Source organism: Chelonia mydas, chromosome 1 (genome assembly GCF_015237465.2).
Source record: "Chelonia mydas isolate rCheMyd1 chromosome 1, rCheMyd1.pri.v2, whole genome shotgun sequence".
Taxonomy (NCBI): Eukaryota; Metazoa; Chordata; order Testudines; family Cheloniidae; genus Chelonia; species Chelonia mydas.
The window spans coordinates 203770549-203790643 of record NC_057849.1 but is presented as its reverse complement, the minus strand read 5'-3'; the positions used below and the strand labels follow the sequence as shown (position 1 = coordinate 203790643).

Sequence of the window (20095 nt, the reverse complement as noted above, 5' to 3'; positions counted from 1 at the left end):
TTGAGTTCACTGAGCCCCAGATAATCCAGTGGTATGGGCTAATTTCAGTGGCCATTGTGCACTGTAGCCAGGGGGCGTGACCTCCCTCTGAGTTTGACAGGGAGGGATGGCCACACACTCACTGGTGGGCAGAATCAGGAAGTCCACGACCATCCTGCCAGAAGTAGAGGGGCAGGACAGGAACAGAAACTACAAAAGGCTAGCCCTGCAACTCAGTTTGGCTGGAGCTGCTAAGGGAGATAGATGCTCCCCATCCACTGCTGGAGTGGGGAGCCGAAGAGGACCTCTGATGCCCCAGGAACTCATCAGATCTTCCAGAGCTGCCAGACACCCAAGATACGAAGGAGCTGCTAGGACTGCCACTGGCAGTGTACCCCGGGGAGACAGAGGATGACCCTGAGATTCAGGTACACCCCGAGGGAAGGATTGAAAGTAGCCCAGGGACAGCTGACTCTAGTCTAGCTGCATTGCTGCCTGAATTCAGGTCAGCATGTTGCAGCTGGATTCCCCACTGATCCAGTGGCGAAACACTCCACCACAGTTAGGGCCCTGGGTTGGGACCCAGTGGAGTTGGGTGGTCCAGGAGGCCTGTGTTAGTCTATCATCCACCAGAACTAGGACATTAGACCCTTTATTGCTCTGCCCTGTGTAAGGGCCTGGGCTCCTAGACTATTCCCTGCTCTGCCCTGCCTGAGGGCTGAGCTCCTAGACTGTCTGGTACTGTACACTGACTGAGGGCTGAGCCCCTCGACCCAAACTTTTCGGCATCATGCCCCCGTTTTAATTTTCAAGAAACCCTCACGCCCCCCACCTCTCCTTTACCATCATGCAACCCCCCTTTTAACAAATTCAATTCATAATTTAAAATTAAAAATAAACACAACAACTTGGTATACATTTTTTATTTAAAATTAAAAATAAGCACAAATAGTTTTTCTTGGCAAAAAAATTTAATAAAAATGTAATTTAAAGTAAGAAATAGCATAAACAAAACGAATTTAATGTGAAGGATGATGCTTCATGAGTTGCGAAATCCTAGGTTTGAAGGATGAAAGTGCGCAACGCAAATAGTTTTCAACATCCAGTCGATTCCTTTGTTTCATTTTTATTATGACTAAACTTGAAAAGCTATTTTCACAGAGGTACGTCAACAAAAATGGAAGAATAATACGTAGCGCTTCTTCTCCAACTTTCGGGTAAATTGGGAAATATTTTATCCAAAATTCCTCCAGGCTTAAGTTTTCGAAAATATCTTTCGCACTCGAATCGTATTTCATTTCGAATGCTTGTTCTTACAATACTTCTGGCAATGAATCAACGTCAACGTTGAATGGATTACGTGCTAATTTATTAATGGGGTTGCCAGAAAATTTGCTTGGAAAATAGCAGATGAATTCGTCAGCAAGGCAGTCCAGATGAAACACAATTTTGTTCTTCGCATCCTCTTTACAAAGTTCTTGGAAACCATCATTTTCAGCAAGTGATGAAAATGTTGGAAAAGACGAAAAGTTAGGCGTCTGAGCTTGCGTTCAACGTTTCCAAAGCTTGATTTTTTCCATAAACTCTGTGATGGCATCGTGGTGCACTATAATGTTTGCAGCATTGTTTCCTTACAGCTTCAAATTGAGATGTTCAAAGATTCACAAATGTCCACGAAGTATGCCAGTGAAAGTTGAAATGTTTGGTCCGTAAATGCAAGATATAACCCTTCCTTTTTCTGTTGCTTGAGGAAAATTTCCACTTCGTCTTTCAGTTTGAATAATCTCAAAAGCATGTTCCCTTTGGAAAGCCATCGTACCTCCACGTGAAACAAAAGAATATTATGATTTGCTCCCAAATCCATGCAAAAAGAGTTGCAAAAAGTCTTGTATTTAAAGCGCTGTTGTTCACAAAATTGACAACTTTGATGGCCAAATTCAACGAGTCACGTAGGTCATCTGGAAGGGTTTTAGCAGCCAATGCTTGTCTGTGTATGACGCAATGAGTCGTAGTTATGGTAGGATTTTTTTCTTTCACCAACGTCACAAATTCAGAGTGAGAGACAAGCATTGCTGGAGCACCGTCTATGCATACACCAACCAGTTTTTCCCATGAAAGTCCATTTTCTTCAAAAAAAGTTGGAAACTATTTTCATAACATCAGAAGCCTTTGATGTGGTCGTCAATTCCTTCAAAAAAAGCAGTTCTTCTTTCACAGTTCCATCGTTAATGAATCGAACATAGACGAGCAACTAACAGCATTGTGCTACATCAGTGGTATCGTCGCACTGAATTGCGAAAAAAGGAGAAGCTTTCACTGCTTCCACAACTTGCAGTTTTAGATCTTTCACCATGTCATTGATGTGACGTTTCATGGAATTGTCGGAAAGCGAAATTTCTGATATTTTTTTCTTGCCTTCGGCACCAAGCACAATATCAGCTGCTTTCAATAAGCAAAGCTTCACAAGAGTTTCTCCTATTATGTGCACTTTCTTGGCTTTAGCAATGAGCAATGACAGTTCATAAGATGCTTCTACCACTTTGGCTGACGCTTGATGAAAAGTTCCAGTAGTGTCCAGCTTCATGCATTTTAAATTTTGAAGTTTAGCAGCAAAAAACTCTTTTGGTTTGTCTTTCAAAGCACTGTGGTTCTTTGTCAAGTGTTGCTCAAGACAACTAGGTCTCAAGGCATCATTGCTGAGAACTGCGTGCCATACTATGCATTGAGGATGATCGATTCCTTTTTTTTCCATGACGGTGAAACCATACTTAATGTAGTCTTCATCGTACTTCCTTTTCTTAATCACAGCCATAATATACAAATAAAAAAAATCTATAAAAATAATTTTCCTGATTTGTGAATAATAATGGACACAAGTTAATTTGACAGGTTTCAGAGTAACAGCCGTGTTAGTCTGTATTCGCAAAAAGAAAAGGAGTACTTGTGGCACCTTAGAGACTAACCAATTTATTTGAGCATAAGCTTTTGTGAGCTACAGCTCACTTCATCAGATGCAATTTGAGTTAATTTGAGTTACTGCAAATGTTTATTTACTTCTACTATTACGTTCTATATATACACCCTACCACCAGTCCAGCAAGTAGCTGGTCTTGCATGGTGAGTGGTGGAGGTAACCACTCCCACGATAGAACAGTCTTGAACACTCTCGTGAGTGAGCTAGGAAGTTTTAAAAAGTTCCATCGCTTTCTACATCGTTCTTCGGCCTCCCCAGCAACCAAAACAGCATGCCTACACATCGAAAGGCAAAAAAATAAAAAATATTCGCATTTCATGGTATGAAATTTGAAAACATTGCAGTTATATACTTTTATTTATAGTTGTATTTTTATTATTATTTTACCTTTATTCTTGTCTCCGTATACTTGTCTACTCATAATCAAAAACGAGAAGATTGTTAATACTTTATTGTAGTTAAATAATATAGGCCTGTAATTGGACAATTTTGTGAATAGTTATGTATACAGAAATATGAATAATGTATTGTCTGTTGGTCTATTAAATAAATAAATACATTTTACACTGATAAATTTTTTTTTCGTTATGAAAATTTCACAGCCTCACACCCCCCTTGGAATTTCTTCATGCCCACCTGGGGGGGGCGCGCCCCCCCAGTTTGGGAACCGATGTCCTAGACTATTCCCTGCTTTACCATGCCTGAGGGCTCAGCTCCTAGATTATTTACTGCTCCCCCTGGCCTAAGGGCCTAGGCTCCTAGACTGATTGCTCCTTTGCCCTGCCCGAGGGCTTGGCTCCTAGACTATTGACTGTTCTTCCCTGCTCGAGGGCCAGAACTCTAGACAGCTAGGGCTCCACCCTGCCTGAGGGCTTGAGCCCCAGAGGCTGAATACTGCCCAGCCCAGCTCAGAGGGCCTGGGCATCAAAGACATCTATTTTTCCCTTTACCAGATTGCCTTTCTAGGAACGAGACAGCGAGGGGGCTTGGCCTTCCTCTGAGATCGACAAGGAGGGATGGCCACACACTCCTACATGCATCTATGTAATAAGATGAGGGGTCATCTTGAGAGGGTGAACACACAGGACCTCTTAGTCCCCACCAGGATTGCCAGCATCAAGATCCCCTAGGTCCTGGATCTGTTCAAAAGAGCATGATACAACTTGTATCATCCAGTCTGTTGCCTCCCATGATCTGGAAGACTTGCTAAATGCCATGGTGAGGAGGACAACCAAATACGTGTTTTTTTCCATGGAGAGCAACAAAGAACTGGACAATGTCCACTTTCCATCAGGGCTAGTGTATTGCCAACTTCCTGATTTTATTACACGTCTTGTGATATTTGATGTTTCACTTAAAGCCACAGCTCCTGGGTCATGTGAATATGTGAGTATCTCAGCTTTCATTCTTTTAAGAAGGCAGTTTCTAGCTTTGTGGCTGTGAAGCTGGAAAATATCAATCCTAAAAGCTTTAAAAAAAAGAAGGAAAATGAAAATGGTTTCAAATTTACTATTTTTAAAATATGATTTTGAAGCCAATTTTATGATTTTTGTGGGGCCTGATGTGGTTTTTTAAAGTTTGGGGTTGGTAATACTGATAATATAAATGGCAAAACTAATCAACTTCTGATATGCATAATGCTGATAGGCTGAGATCTCATATTCAGTTACATGAAGACATCTAACTAGCGTGCAGCTGCCGCTAGAAAAGTCAATAGGATGCTGGATACATTAAAAGTTGGTCAGATGTGTACCTGGGACTCCTGAGGAAGCTAAAATTGTTGATTTCCACAGAGGATACTTCAGAAGAGAAATCAGATAGCTTTTCTCATTGTTTTGTTTGGTGCCATTATACATTTTTCTATAATTATAAAAATACTTATTAATCGGTTGAGATCTTTGGTTATTGAGAATCTCTTTAAATCTAGTCAGACTCTGTGTGTGTGTGTGTGTGTGTGTGTGTGTATTAAAGTCCTGCATGAATGCATATGATAGGTTATTATTTGTGTGACTTTAGCTTATGTGGACATAGCTCATGGGAAATTTGGTTCCCAATTATGTGGCTTATGGAGGGATTTGTAGGCAGCCAGGGATCTTTAGAAAGTGTTTTTCTGCAGATTTCTTTAGCAATGTTATAGATTTTAGTTAATCTTTGAGCACTATCAGTGCAGTAAAGTTGCTCTTTACTGACAGCCTTCTTCCGGGTGAATGGCACGGCTTGGAGCTGCACTGGCAAGTAGAATGAAAGGCAAGGAATAATATGCTGTAGCTGCATGTTTGATAATATATCTATTAGTTCATATGTGGAATGGATGCCTAACAGTAACTATTATAAAAGGGGAATGTGGAGGTGAAAGCCCTACCCTGAGCAAGGGGAAAACAGCAGATACCTTCAGAGGCAGTTCACTGGCTTTTCAAATCCTTTTTTCACTCTTTTAAGGGTATCTTTTGATCACTTGCTATGGCCTCTACCGCCTTTATATTATTTAGGACATCGATGTTCAGATCAAAATGGACCAAAATTTGGGATCCTGAACTCCCCACTACTACTGGATACCAAGTTAGCTACAGCTGGAAAAAATGCCCTCTTCTGCCTTTGGTTGGCCATGGCACCATGCCCCATCTTACTAGGCTTGGATATCACCATGGTGTTCCATTCATTCATGACCTCTGGGGTTGGTTATTACAGTTTACTAGTACCTGAGAAGGAAACTTCCAGCTCTAAAATAAAAAGTTCCAGTTGGTTCCAACTGGAGCAGCTCACTTACTTAGCAACACAGGCCACTGAAAGCATATCAACCCAGCATCCACTTCTTTTTATAGGCAACCAGTTGAATAATCTGCAAGATTTCAGTTCTCATTTTCAGAGCCCTTCTAGGGATAAGCCCATCCGACCTGAGGAATATTCACTTTGCATGATTTTAGTCATGTGTGTACAGAAAACAGAGCTTTCTCAGCAACGGGGGGATCTGATTTAATGCACTGCCACGTTCCTTTGTATGACAACTAAATTCTTACTGCTGTTGTTTGACAATCATATTACTGCAGTGACCCAAGCAGCTTTTTACCATCTACATCTGGCTAGGAGGTTTGACCTTTTCATTTGGGTGCTAATATAGTTTGCGGATGATACAAAGCTGGGAGGTATTGCCAATTTAGAGAAGGACCGGGATATCATACAGGAGGATCTGGATGACCTTGTAAACTGGTGTAATAGTAATAGGATGAAATTTAATAGGGAGAAGTGTAAGGTCATGCATTTAGGGATTAATAACAAGAATTTTAGTTATAAGCTGGGGACGCATCAATTAGAAGTAACAGAGGAGGAGAAGGACCTTGGAGTATTGGTTGACCACAGGATGACTATTCAAAATGTATTGGCTGCCACAGAGGTAGTGCAAGATGGGGGCCTTGTTTTCTGATGTTTGTTGGCACTGTAATAAAGAATAAGTAGCCCTGATGCATTTGCTATGGGACTGTGTGTTGGGGTTAATCCCACACTATGGGTGGAGGAAGTCCCGCCCCCTCAGACCATGCTGGGCATGTACCAACTGCTGTGCTAGTATAAAAAAGAGCAGCTCAGCTCAGTCTGGGCTGGCCACTGAGGAGGAAACATGCTTGGTGGAGGCTTCAGGCCAGGAGCCACTATAGCCCCTGACTGTGGGAACCAGAGATCCCAGGGACCAGACTGGAGACCTGCTACGTACAGTCAATCAGTGGGACTCAGAGTTCCAGGGAGCTACCTGTGCCAGGGAACCAGAAACCCCAACGATATATGGACTACAGCTTCAGGAAACACGGTAGGAAGTAGCCCAGGGAGGCGGAGTAAGTGGTATCTCCCACCCATGTAAGGTCAGTGTGTTGCAATAAGATCCCTGCTGACTGGGTGGTGAACACACTTGCCGCTGACAGGATCCTGGGCTGGGACCTGGTGAAGTTGGGAGGGCCTGGGTCCCCCTACCCTGGCCACCACCACTCCTTTGGTGGCGGCCTCCAGATCTGGCCATGACGCCATGTGACCCTGAACACAAGGGCTGTAATATTGACTCTGGCCATTAGGCCACACAGCCCTGAACTCCAGGACAGCCATATTGACTCTGGCCATTAGGCCGTACAGTGCTGAACCCAAGGGCAGCCATAGAGACTTTGACAATTAGGCTGTGCTGCCCGGAACCCAAGGGTGGCTATGTTGACTCTGGCAATTAGGCCACAAATCCCTGAATCCAATGGCAGAATTATTGACTCTGTATTTTGAGACACACTATCTTGAGTTCAAGGACAGTCTGGTAGACAGCAACTGTGGTGCTCTCACAACACTGATCCACCCCTGAAAGGGGGTGGGGTGCACATACACCATGACAAACTGTCCAACAGCCAGGCAGCTGTGAAAAGAATTGGATACAAAAGTGTCAGCAACCAAACATCAGCTAAAAATTATATCCTAATATATACCAAGTGCATAATTTTATAAAAATAGAGTAGGCTTATTCCTGAAATTCAGCAGTGATATTCAGACCTGTCCGATTTAGCATCAAAAGAAAGTATAGCTTATTAACACAGAGAACAATTATATGAATTCAAAGAAATGTGGACCCTATTTCTTGATACATTTGGATAAAGAATGCTGAGCTTGCCCAATAATGCCAGACTTCCATTCCACCTGATCTCTCTGCTTTTTCCCTTCCTCTTCCCACACCATCTCCTCTCTGCTTTTTTTTGCCCATTTGGGTATGCCTTTTTATTATTACCCCGGCCTAACATGTTTTGTCTGTGTGATACCATTGGATTTTGTGTTGTCTGGTCTTGCAGCTTCAACAAGTTGTAAAGTTGCATAATTTTATGGGCTATCCTATGAAACGTGAGCTATTTGGTGACATATACAAGCTATAAGTCATTTTCCTTTTTATATTTTTGTGTTTCTTTTTAAAAATTAATAAAAAATTAATCACAAAAAAAAGAAAAGGAGGACAGGATAAAGCACTGGAGAGTGTAGCGAGGAGAACTGGCTGCAGGTGGGAGCTGCAGTTCGCCGATAAGATGTGATCTTCTAGATCTTTTAATCTAATTTACACAATTCCATAATCGGTCCTTTTTCTACATAGATTTCATGCTTCCTTCACTACCATCACTTTATTCTCTATTTGCCAATACAGACGCACCCTTCTCTTCTTTCCTCTGTTAGCTCATATGTTACCAACATTGCACCAGCTGCAGTGAACCTCTTTATTATGTATGTCAGCACTGTCCTGGCTGGGGTCAATAATGGTTTGTGTACTCCGTGGCTATACACATTTTTCTCATTCATGTTAATGAGATCTATATAGCCAGATGTGTCAAGGTTCTAAAAGTGTAAAACTGATGACATAATCATAGTACAGTCTATGGGAATATTACAGGGGGATTAGGATATTATCAACAAATCAGGTTCTAAGTATTGTTGTGTCGAACTAGGAGTGTTTTCAATTAATTTGTAATTAAATAAAGGAAGCAATTTAGTGAGCTCGGAGAGATATTCCAGCAAAAGGTTTATCTCATCAGTCTCAACCTCACATTCCTCCCGAACAGGATCATTGTTTAGATCTTGGACATGTTACATGATCCGACCTATAGGAGTAATTTAATAAAATGTCAATATTTTCCTTCTATTAACCCACAGTGTCATGTTGAATGGAGAAAGCTGCCTCTGCCTCCCCTCAAGGCCCCCATCAACTCCAAATCTGCAGCCTCTTTGACTGGTTGGACAGGTGTTACCACTAAGGAGCCTGGGGCTTTCAAACACAGACAAACCAGACGTTTTCTGAAGTATACACAGAAGAGCATTGAAGTATGGTAGAATGGAGATGAAGCAAGGGAGGGAAGTGATAGCTAGGGGGTGACAGACTGGGACAGAGTGAAGTCCCTTGATGCTTTTGAAATGGAAAAAGCGGAGTCAAACTAAAAATAAATTCCAGCCTACAACAATCAGATTTGCTTGAATGTTATTTTTAATATCCTTTTTCAGACAGATCCAGAAGCTTAAGGTGGCATGAGAGGGTCTGTAAGGAGACAAGTGATTCAAGAATACCTTAGCAGTATGAAAATTTTGCACAAGCAAGAGTTAGAATATGTCACGTGCATGCACAGGTTTTAGGGCAACAACAGGGTATATGCACAAAAACACACATGCACAAATGGAGTTTGGCCCTGAGCGTTATGTGACTTTTTTTCTTTTTCACAGTATTTATTCCATCACTGTGTTTAAGAGGACATAGAAAAGGTTGGGGACAAGGAGAATAAGATGGCAGGAGGTGACAAGAAGAAGCAGAAGGAGGATTAGGAGAGGATTAAAAGAGGAGAAGAAAGGAGTCAAGGGAGTGAGGTGGCAGCAGATTGTAAAGAGATGGAGCAGGGAGAGAACTGAAGAATAAAGATGGAGGGGATTAGGAAGTGAAGGAGGGAGGGAATGAAGTAGGCGGGGACTAGACGGCCACAGAGTGGGAAGGGAAATAGCATGTTTTAATTGAGTTTTGAAAGACTGTCTGAAAACTGATGACAAATCATTTGGAAATCATTTCCAAAAGATTCCTTACAGAATTAACAAGCAGTCCAATGTTAAACAATAAACTGGATGATTCATGCAGAATTGTTGAATGGCAAGCATGAGAAATACAAGCAATATACTGACAGGTTTCAGAGTAGCAGCCATGTTAGTCTGTATCCGCAAAAAGAAAAGGAGTACTTGTGGCACCTTAGAGACTAACACATTTATTTGAGCATAAGCTTTCGTGAGCTACATCGTGATGCATCCGATGAAGTGAGCTGTAGCTCACGAAAGCTTATGCTCAAATAAATGTGTTAGTCTCTAAGGTGCCACAAGTACTCCTTTTCTTTAAGCAATATACTGATTTCCAAACACCTAAATCTGATCATATACATTTCTGTTTCAGAAAGAGTGAAATGTATGGTGATTGGAATTATCTGGATGGTATGGCAGCATACTTAGAAGGCTACAATATATGGACTAAATCCATATTATTGCTTAGAAGTTACTAGAATGAAGTAAATTCCTGGTAGTTTGCTTCATCCATGGCCTCCTGTCATGCTCTCCCCACTCACCTTCCCCTCCCTCATTCTTGCCCCTTCCATCTCCCATCACTGTCACACTCACCACCACTCCCTTTCCCCTCTACCATTACTGCCGTTTCCATACCCTCGCTCTCATTGTAACGCTCACCCTCACTCACTTTCCCTTCCTCATTACTTAGGGCCCTACCAAATTCATGGCCATGAAAAACACATCACAGACCATGAAATCTGGTCTTTTACGTGCTTTTTACCCTATACTATACACATTTCACAGGGGAGACCAGTGTTTCTCAAATTGCGGGGCCTGACCCAAAAGGGAGGTGCAGGGGGGTCGCAAGGTTATTTTAGGGGGGGGTCACAGTCACTCTTATTTTTGCACTGCCTTCAAAGCTTGGCAGTCAGAGAGTGGTGGTGGCTGTTGGCCAGGTGCCCAGCTCTGAAGGCAGCGCCCCACCAGCAGCAATACAGAAGGGTGGCAATACCATGCCATGCCACCCTTCCTTCTACTCTGCTGCCTTCAGAGCTGGGTGGCTGGAGAGCGGCAGCTGCTGACTGAGGGCCAGCTCTGCAGGCAGCAGTGCAGAAGTAAGGATGGCAATACACCATCCCATGCCATCCTTCCTTCTGCGCTGCTGCTGGCAGTGCTCTGCCTTCAGAGCTGGGTGACTGGAGAGCAGTAGCTGCTAGCTGAAAGCGCAGCTTTGAAGGCAGGGCCACCGCCAGCAGCAGCGCAGAAGTAAAGGTAGCAGTACCGCAACCCCCCCTCCCCAAAATAACCTTGCAACCCCCCACAACTCCTTTTTGGGTCAGGACCCCTACAATTACAACGCTATGACATTTCAGATTTAAATAGCTGAAATCATGAAATTTACAATTTTTAAAATCCTATGACCGTGAAATTGACCCAAATGGACTGTGAATTTGGTAGGGCCCTACTCATTACCAGGCTTCCATCAGCACTCAGTGTCTAATCAGTATCGGTAGCAGAGAAATCTGGGAAATCTGTCTGTACAGTTTATGAATTCTGTGTGAGATCATGAACCTTCTGTGTTTATCATAACCACGTTGCAAACTCTATTCTGAATATGCAGCCCTTTGCCTTCTCGGTAGTTCTATCACCTCCATGTTGGACTGGAATTCCACAGGTGGCTGACAATGCCCTGACAACCGATCTATTCAAGAGGGAAGCACCCTAGACAAAAGGCTGGCTCCTACCCAGGAGAAATGGTTTATCAGGGGAGAGGTTACCTGGCAATGAAGTCACCTAATAGGACTCTGTGGTCACCTGCTGAGGCTGATGGAGTCACCTGACTGGGGAGACTGGAAGGTGATAAAGGTCAGAAGCTGCTCTATTTGGTCTCTCTCTGCCATTTTTCACCAGTTTAAGATGAGGGAAGCTGCTGCAGCACCTGGATGGGGTGGGAGAAGCCTGCCTACCTACCTATGTATCTGAACACAGATGGCGCCCCCAAGGATTCCCCAGGGAAGGTGGGCTGGAGAGGGAAAATGTGCATCGGGTTTATTATTTTTGCATAGATCTGTGTAATTTTTATGCTGTTTAAGAGCACAGCTGTGTTCAAGCTCTGTGCACAGCCTCTGTTACAAGCTACATGTGCTCCCAACAGAGTGAAAGTGTAACCCAGAAGGCTCACCCTTTCAGTGGGATTCTGGGAGATGGTGTGTTTAAGTTACAGAGGGAGCTGAGGATTCAGGGCTAGTTCCAGGGGCTAGGCTGCGTGGTTGCAGCTTTCAGGAGAGGATGTTAGACAGAGCGTCTGCATTCAGAGAATGAGTTTATAGACCCCAAAACTGGGACAGTGCCTGGGGTCTGTGAAGACTTTGGAGGCTTTAAAACACATGAGGATGCAGAGCCTGGGATTCCCCCCACAACAATCAGATGGGCAGCCAGCAGTGGGAACCTGACCAGATGTGTGGCAGAGGGATAGTGCCTTCGGTCGTGCTAGGGAGGGAGCACTAAGAAGCAATACTTATACCTTTAAAACAACACGGTGTATATATCTACTAATGCTGGCCAGCCTTCATCAGTAGCGCTGTAGAGGGCAGGGCCATCTTAGATCATGGGATTTTCATCAAATTTTCCCCAAAAAACTTTCCCTCTGGGCTAGCTTCAAGTAGCTTTCAGCCTCCAAGGATAATTTTTCAGAAAGTTACGAGCATATGAAAACAGGGCATATAATTAAGCTTATACTTAGCCCCAGTATGCTAAGCATATTAAGCATATGAAAAGAAGGCTTATAATGACATAACCTTCCTACTGGTGGAACAGGTAGCCCTGCCTTTTATTAAGATTGCCCAATGCTTCCCATAATAAGACACTATTTTTAGTTGCTTATAATTTTGCCAAAACTTAATGATTTTCAACTGAAAATTTCCATATCAGGTGTGACAAAGTTCCTCCTCTACCTTGCTGGGTCTTATGCTTATTGGGGGATTTGCTCGCCTTGGAGCTTCACGGCAGCCCTCAATTTGGCCGTTTTCATGAACCCACAATCCAGGTCAACTCCTCCTGTGTCTGACCAGGAGTTGGGAGGTTTGGGGGGAACCCGGGCCCGTCCTTTACTCTGGGTTCCAGCCCAGGGCCCTATGGAATGCAGCTGTCTAGAGTGCCTCCTGGAACAGCTGTGCGACAGCTACAACTCCCTGGGCTACTTCCCCATGGCCTCCGCCCAACACCTTCTTTATCCTCACCATAGGACCTTCTTCCTGGTGTCTGATAATGCTTGTACTCAGTCCTCCAACAGTATGCGTTCTCACTCTCAGCTCCTAGCGCCTCTTGCTCCCAGCTCCTTACACGTGCACCGCAAACTGAAGTGAGCTCCTTTTAAAACCCAGGTGCCCTGATTAGCCTGCCTTAATTGATTCTAGCAGCTTCTTGATTGGCTGCAGGTGTTTTAATCAGCCTGTCTGTCTTAATTGTCTCCAGAAGGTTCCTGATTGTTCTGGAACCTTCCCTGTTACCTTACCCAGGGAAAAGGGACCTACTTAACCTGGAGCTAATATATCTGCCTTCTATTACTCTCCTGTAGCCATCTGGCCTGACCCTGTCACACAGGTGTCTGCCTCTGGCTCCAACTGAATTTTCTGAGAGTTTCAGCTAACATCGTTCAGCTGTTTTTAAGAACAAGATTAGGGGAAAGTATGTTTTATCATATTTTTTTTTAAAAAAAATTCTGGCGACCTTTTCTTTGAGAAGTTCTAGTGCTCCCTTGCTTTGGAGAAGAGACTTGAAATTTGGAAGGGAGGTAGACTTTGTGCCAGGGATATGACTTTTGCTGTCCTAGTGAAAACTCACCCAAAGTTGGCCAAGTTGTATGCCTTTCAAAACTCTCAGTTTGCATATGCTCAGTAGAGATGTTGGAGTTTCACAGTTATCTTCACCAAAGATTCTGTGTGCACTGAACATGCTCCAGCCCAAGGCTCCAGGGCCCAAGCAGGACTTTCCTTGATGCTCTTGTCTGCTGCAGGCTAGGCTTGCTCTGCAACTGGAAGCAGTCCCCCTGACCGTCTCTCCTGTGCTCTCGGTGATTCTCAACTGGCATTCAGGAAACACAGAGGAGAAGAGGGATAAGAACCAAAATGGGGGAGGGCAGTGGGAGTAGATTGTTGTGGAGACTGGGGGTGGGTGTTGCAGGGGGAGAGAAACAGAGATTGGAAGTTGGGGAAGAGAAGACTGGGACTGGCTGGGCAGGGAGACTTGGACTAGGAAATGACAGTGAGGGAGATTGGAACTAGCTGGGCAAGGGGGCTGGGACTGTGAGCCAGATGGGAAAAGGGGGAAGGATATGAGGACTGGGAACCAGTGGTGGTGAAGAAAGATTGAGATTGGATGAGGAAGTGAAGGGAGACTGGGACTGGCTACCAATGGCGGCGGGAAGAATGAGGATGGGGGCAAGAGGAGATAGATCTGACAAAGAGTTGGGATGTGGAGGGAGAACTGGGACTAGCAAAGCAGAGTCTGGGACAAGAGCAGGAGAAAGGGTTTGGGGAGTGAGGTTGGATGAGGAGTCCAGGAAGGGAGATTGGAAGACAGAATGGGGAGCATGGGGCTTGTGGAGTTAAACAGATTGGATGAAGAGTCAGGAGGATGCAGGGGGACTAGGAGGCTACGACTGGCTTGGCAAGAAGACTGGGAGTTGGACACTGGGACAAGCAGCCAGGCATGAGGATGAGACCATACTGTGACAAGAACAAATTGAAGGGTATGTGGCAGATGGGGTCGAGCTTACAGGTCGGGGCGGAACAGGCAGAATGCTCTGAAATCACTAGAGTACACTCCCCTCCAGAACGTGCAAAAGAACCAACCATTCCTCTCTTCTCAGCAAATGTCTGTGAAATCCCCAGTGTGTTTCATCCCTTTCTAGAGCTGGTTCATGGAGAGGATGACAGCCAGTTACTGCTGTGGGTTATTCCATTAGGTCAAGTGACGGAGGTTTGTGTAATGGATCTGAAGCTTCCAATCCTCCTGCTGAAGCATGTGGGTGTCAATATGATGACATGTGATGGATTTTCTGTTTAGTTTGTTTTTTTAAAAAAAAACTAGGAAATTACACACCAAAAAAGTACATTCAAGGAAAAAACAAGGTTGCAAAGCTGATCTCTCAAAAGTTAAATAAGGGACAAGGGGGCAGAGATAATGCTGCTATGAGAAATTTAACTCTGACTTTCCTAATGTTGATGTGGTGTTGCATTAGTGAATGTTTCTGCATGTAATATGGGATTCAGGAGTGAATTTGATTTTTCAGGCCCTGAGCCAGAGCGTACAGCCTGAGTGGGAATAGCTGCAACAAGGAGAATGTGCCATGAGCACCCCATCCCGCCCTCATGTAATTTCATGAAGAGTGTAGAGGTCATCTATTTCCAGAAGTACCTCTATCACAGCTATGGTAAAGCTCTCCCAACTGGACAGTTACCAGGTTGCTGTGTTTGGTTCCCAGCATACTAGACCTCTGTGCTCTTAAGCTTCCCTCGGTCTGGGTAGGCTCTAGCACTGTCTCTTTTCTAGGCCTCTCTGGCACACTTCCTGGGCCCAGGTTCTACCTGTTATCCCTCCGCGGAAGTGGGATTTTGCAGCTCCACTACCATAGGCCCCCAGGACCAGTGCTGACCCTCCCAAGACACCCCAGTAGTGCCAATCTTATGGACACTCTGAATTTACAGTTCACCTCTTCGAAGACGCAACAGAGGAAGCACAAAACATGCAGGCTCTGCAAAGCGTTCCAAAAAAAATCAATCATTCTTTATTTTAAATAGCACAAGAAATACACAGATCCAGACAAAACAATAAACGCTCTGGACACATTTCCCTGCTTCAGTTTCCTCATCACACTTGAGCATTCTTTGGGCTTAGGTCAGAGTCTTCTGCCTAAGGCCTCCAGGATCCGTCCCCCCCCCCACACACACACACACTCACCCCCTGGCTTCTCAGTTTGAGAAGGCTTCTCCTCTGAACCATAGACTCTCGCTTTGCAGCCAGCTTCTTTCTTCTTCAGCTCAGATGGTCTTGCAGTTAGAAAGAACCCCTCTGCTACAAAAGCATGCCCCTCTGTTCCTCTCTTCTGCCTAAGCTTTTTCTGGCTCTGTGTTCCTTTGAGTTTCCCTTCAAGTCTCTCATACTCTATGGATTTTTAAGGGCCAGCACTAACATCTGACCTCTTCGTTCTCCTCTTTGGGGAATTTCCACTCTCCAAAACCCAGCTTCCTGCAGAGAAGTTGGAGAACACTGGTTTCACCTATGATGTGGCCATCACGTTCTCCCAAGTTGCTTCCATTTGAGTGAGCCATCAAGGTTTAACAAGCCTCCAGTGCCCTTGGTCAGAGAGATATGTGACACATCCCTTTCAGCAGATGGTGGATTCCATCTCTAATGCCTATAAGTTATAGATCTTAAGCAGGACCGGCTCCAGGCACCAGCAAACCAAGCAGGTGCCTGGGGCGGCAAATGTAAAGGGGCAGCAGGACGTCGGGTTCTGGGGCAGCAATCTGCCCTCGGCAGTGGCAGGAATTCAGCGGCCACTCCGTCACAGCGCATTTCACGCTCGGCGGCAATTCGGCGGCGGGGACACAACTCTTCTTCGATCGCCGGCAGCAATTTGGCAGCCGCACCATCACTCCGCCTCCGTGTTTGGCGGCAAGATTTTTTGTTTTTTTTTTACGCTTGGGGCAGCAAAAACGCTGGAGCCGGCCCTGATCTTAAGCCAGAAGGGGCAATTGTGACCAACTTGTCTGCCCTCCTGCACAGTGCAGTCTGCAAGACTTCCCTGAATAAGCTACTGTCAGAACTAGAGTCTCTATTTTAGAAAAACATCTAATCTTTAATTTAAAATTGCCAGTTATGGAGAATCCATCATAACCCTTGTTGGTTTCTTCCAATGGTTAATTAACCTCACTGTTAAAAATGTGTGGCTTATTTCCAGTCTGAATTTCTCTAGCTTCAACTTCCAGCCACTGGATCTTGTTTTAGTTTTGTTTCCTAGATTGAAGAGCCTTAGTTCTAAGAATCCCTCACCTGAAATGATCTGAGTGAGCAAATATTTAATGATCCTGATGGTACAGCACTACAATAGAGTGTGCATCAAGCAGCAACCATATGCAATACTCCACTTAGCTATGTGTCTGCAGAGAGCATAAGAACAAAATGTTGAGGGGACAAATTTCAATTAAATTTCATGGGGTTATTATTATAAAGAGAGAGAAATGATCATTTTTAGAATGCTGAGAATTCCTCCAGCCTTGTAGTTTTATAAGCAAAATGGTCACTTGTAAATAGATCTCTCTTATTTTCATCAAGGCAGGTTAATTAAGAAGTACAGAGCGTGTGCGGTCAGTCACCCTAGATAAAAAAATCTGTGTCGAACCTTCGCCCTAATGTGAATTTCCTGACATGACAGATGGGATTGAGTGTCTGTTTGTGCTGAGAGGAGTTTGCTAACATTTTTCCTCTAATTACTAATTATACCAGTGAAAGGGGCTTTACGGCCAGAGTCCTGGAAATGTGAAACTTGATCATCAGAGATTTGTAGCAAAGATGGGAAATTGATGTGTGACATCAAACAGCTGACAAGGAGGCTAGGGCAGCCAGATGAACAGCAGCTGCTCAGAAGCGATCTGGAGGGGCTTCAGGAGGGGAGGGGGCAGCTGCTCAGAAGGGTTGCAGAGTTCATGGGGGGAGCAGCATGGAGGGGTTAGAGCCATTTTAACGGTTTTACTTTCACCCCCTCCCCTCAGTCATTTCAGATATGAATGTGTCTAATCTATCTGTGTTTGAGACTGTGTGAGAGTTCATCTACCAACAGGTGGCAAGGCATGGCTGCGGGCTGATGGCAGCTGCTGCTGGGGGGAGTGAGGGAGGGGTAATCAACTTCATGAGGGGCAATAAACAGCATTAGAAACAATGGATCGAAAAGGAGGCAAGAGGGTAGGGTGATCAACTCGTACAGTCCTCAGGCTTCCCTGACCCAAACCTGATCCTTAGGCTTCACTCCCCACATTCCAGACAAACCGAGCCTCATCCTAGAGACTCTCATTCTTCCATATCCTGATCCTAGATGACTTGGGCTTTCACTTTTCTACCTCCCGATACTAGAAATGTCAGCATTTCACCCTACCCCAATCGCAAACATCTCAGGCTTTTATCTTCCCTCTGTCCTGATCCCAGAAGTCTCAGGCTTTCACATATTTCTTCCCTCCTTCACCTCCTGACTCCAGTATCAGGGGTCTTGGCCTTTCATTTCTCATGAATCTGATCTCAGAAGCCTCAGGCACTCTCTCATCCTAACTTGGATCATGGAGGCACATGCTTTCACCTTCCTACATCCTCCTGGATCTTAGAAGCCTCAGACGTTGCAACCATGTGAGCCTGGACATCTAAAAGTTTCATCTGTCCATTTAAAGTTTCATATTCTGCTTACCCTATCTCAGCAAAATACCAGAGGAAGTCATCTCCAGGTACTGTGGCCTGGAGAAATGCCTAAAAAAATAAACCGATAGCTCAATCTTCTCTCATCACTCCAACCACCTCACCACATAGCAACCATGATCCATTTTATTGAAACTAATCTCCTACATGATCAGTAGCTTCCTCTATTCTGAAAATCACAGCTCTCTCACTTTCCTATATCCTTCTTGACATACAGACAGCCTCTGACAGCATTGACTGCATCAACTTCCTTGAGCACCTCAAACATGACACTGTTGGGTTTTGGCTGCCACCTCACCTAGTTTAACTCCTGTCTCTGAACGCTCTTTTTGCCTTCTGCAGTGATTAAACCTTGGACTCCAGACTACTCGTTTACAGAGTTGCATAAGGCCTGTTCTTGCCCTTTCTCTGTCTACTGTATCTCCTCCCACTTAGGCACAACATTTCACCATTTAACTATCAGGCTTTGTAGCCCATTGTTTTTCGTTATGTTCTGAAGTAAAAGAGGAACCAGTGACATTCACAAAACAGAATTATGAATCTTGGCCTTATCTTGGCCTTTCTTGATTATGAGGTGAACTGCTTTATGCTGCCATTTCCTTCTTTCTGGGGAGGCTGGGTCCATCCCCAGGTAGAGGAAGGGCAGTGTTTAGCTGGGAGAAGATGAAAAGTAGATCACTTTGGTGAGGTCCTTGGCTGAGAGAAGGGAGATACAGTTTTTTTGGCTAACTGATAAGAGCAGAAAGCATTCCTATGCCATTGAGCTGTGTTCAATGTGTGTGTCCAGGAGCAGAAGTGAGCCCAGCATGGTTCTGAAGCATCTTGATGATCTCTGCTCTGGTGTACTCAGTTGTTACTGAAATTAGAATATTGACCAGTTAACCAAAATAGTTTCCCTTTTTACCAGCATCACATCTGTTTTTCCAGGGTGAGCTTGAACCAGCTGCTCTTCATCCATCCAATGATCTCTTTCAGGCATTGGGACATATTGGTGTTGGTGAGGCTGAATCAATAGAGAGAACTGACATTTTTTTAGTCCGGGGAAATGTAGTAAATCTAATCTATCTGGACTTCAGTAAAGCATTTGATACAGTACCGCATGGAAAATTAGTAGCTAAACTGGAGAAGATGGGGATTACTACAAGAACTGAAAGATGTGTAAGGAACTGGCTAAAAGGGAAATGTCAATGGGTTGTGCTGTCAGGCTGGAAGGAGGTTACTAGTGGAGTTCCTCAAGGTTCGGTCTTGGGACCAATCTTATTTAAAATTTTCATTAATGACCCTGGCACCAAAAGTAGGAGCGTGCTAATGACATTTGCTGCTGACAAAGCTGGGAAGCATTGCCAATACAGAGGGTTGTAATATTATACAGGAAGAGTTGGATGACCTTGAGGACTGGACAAATAGAAATGGGATTAAATTTAATACTACCAAGCGAAAGATCATGCAGTGAGGGACTAATAAGAATTTCTGCTATAAACTGGGAGCTCATCAGCTGGAAACAACAGTGGAGGAGAAAGAGGTGGGTGTATTAGTTGATCAGAGTACAACTATGAGCCACCAATGTGATGCAGCCAGGAGAAAGGCAAATGTGATCCTAGGATGTGTCAGGCAAGGTATTTCCATTAGAGTAATGCCATTGTACTAGGCACTGGTAAAACCTCATCTGGAATACCATGTATAACTCTGGTCACTCATGTTGAAGAAAGATGAATTCAGACTGTAACAGGTGCAGAGACGGCTACAAGGATAATCAGGAGAATGGAGAGCTTTTCTGAAAAGAGCTTGGCTCTTGCTTAGCTTCGTAAAATGATGGTTAAGGGGGTTGTCATAAAAATAAAGGGAAGGGTAAGCACCTTTCTGTATACAGTGCTATAAAATCCTTCCTGGCCAGAGGCAGAACCCTTGCACCCTTAAAGGGTTAAGAAGCTAAGATAACCTCGCTGGCACCTGACCAAAATGACCAATGAGGAGACAAGATACTTTCAAAGCTGGGGTCGGGGGAACAAAGGGCCTGTCGTCTGCGTGATGCTTTTGCCGGGAACAGATCAGGAATGCAGTCTCAGAAACTCTGTTAAGTTAGTAAGTAATCTAGCTAGAAATACATTAGATTTCCTTTTGTTTAATGGCTGGTAAAATACA

At 44.3% G+C, this 20095-nt stretch overlaps 1 pseudogene; it reads right to left on the bottom strand.

Annotated features, from left to right (window-relative positions):
- Positions 1 to 998: 998 nt before the first annotated feature.
- On the bottom strand, positions 999 to 2791 carry LOC119565568 (annotated as a pseudogene).
- Between the last annotated feature and the right edge of the window lie 17304 nt (positions 2792 to 20095).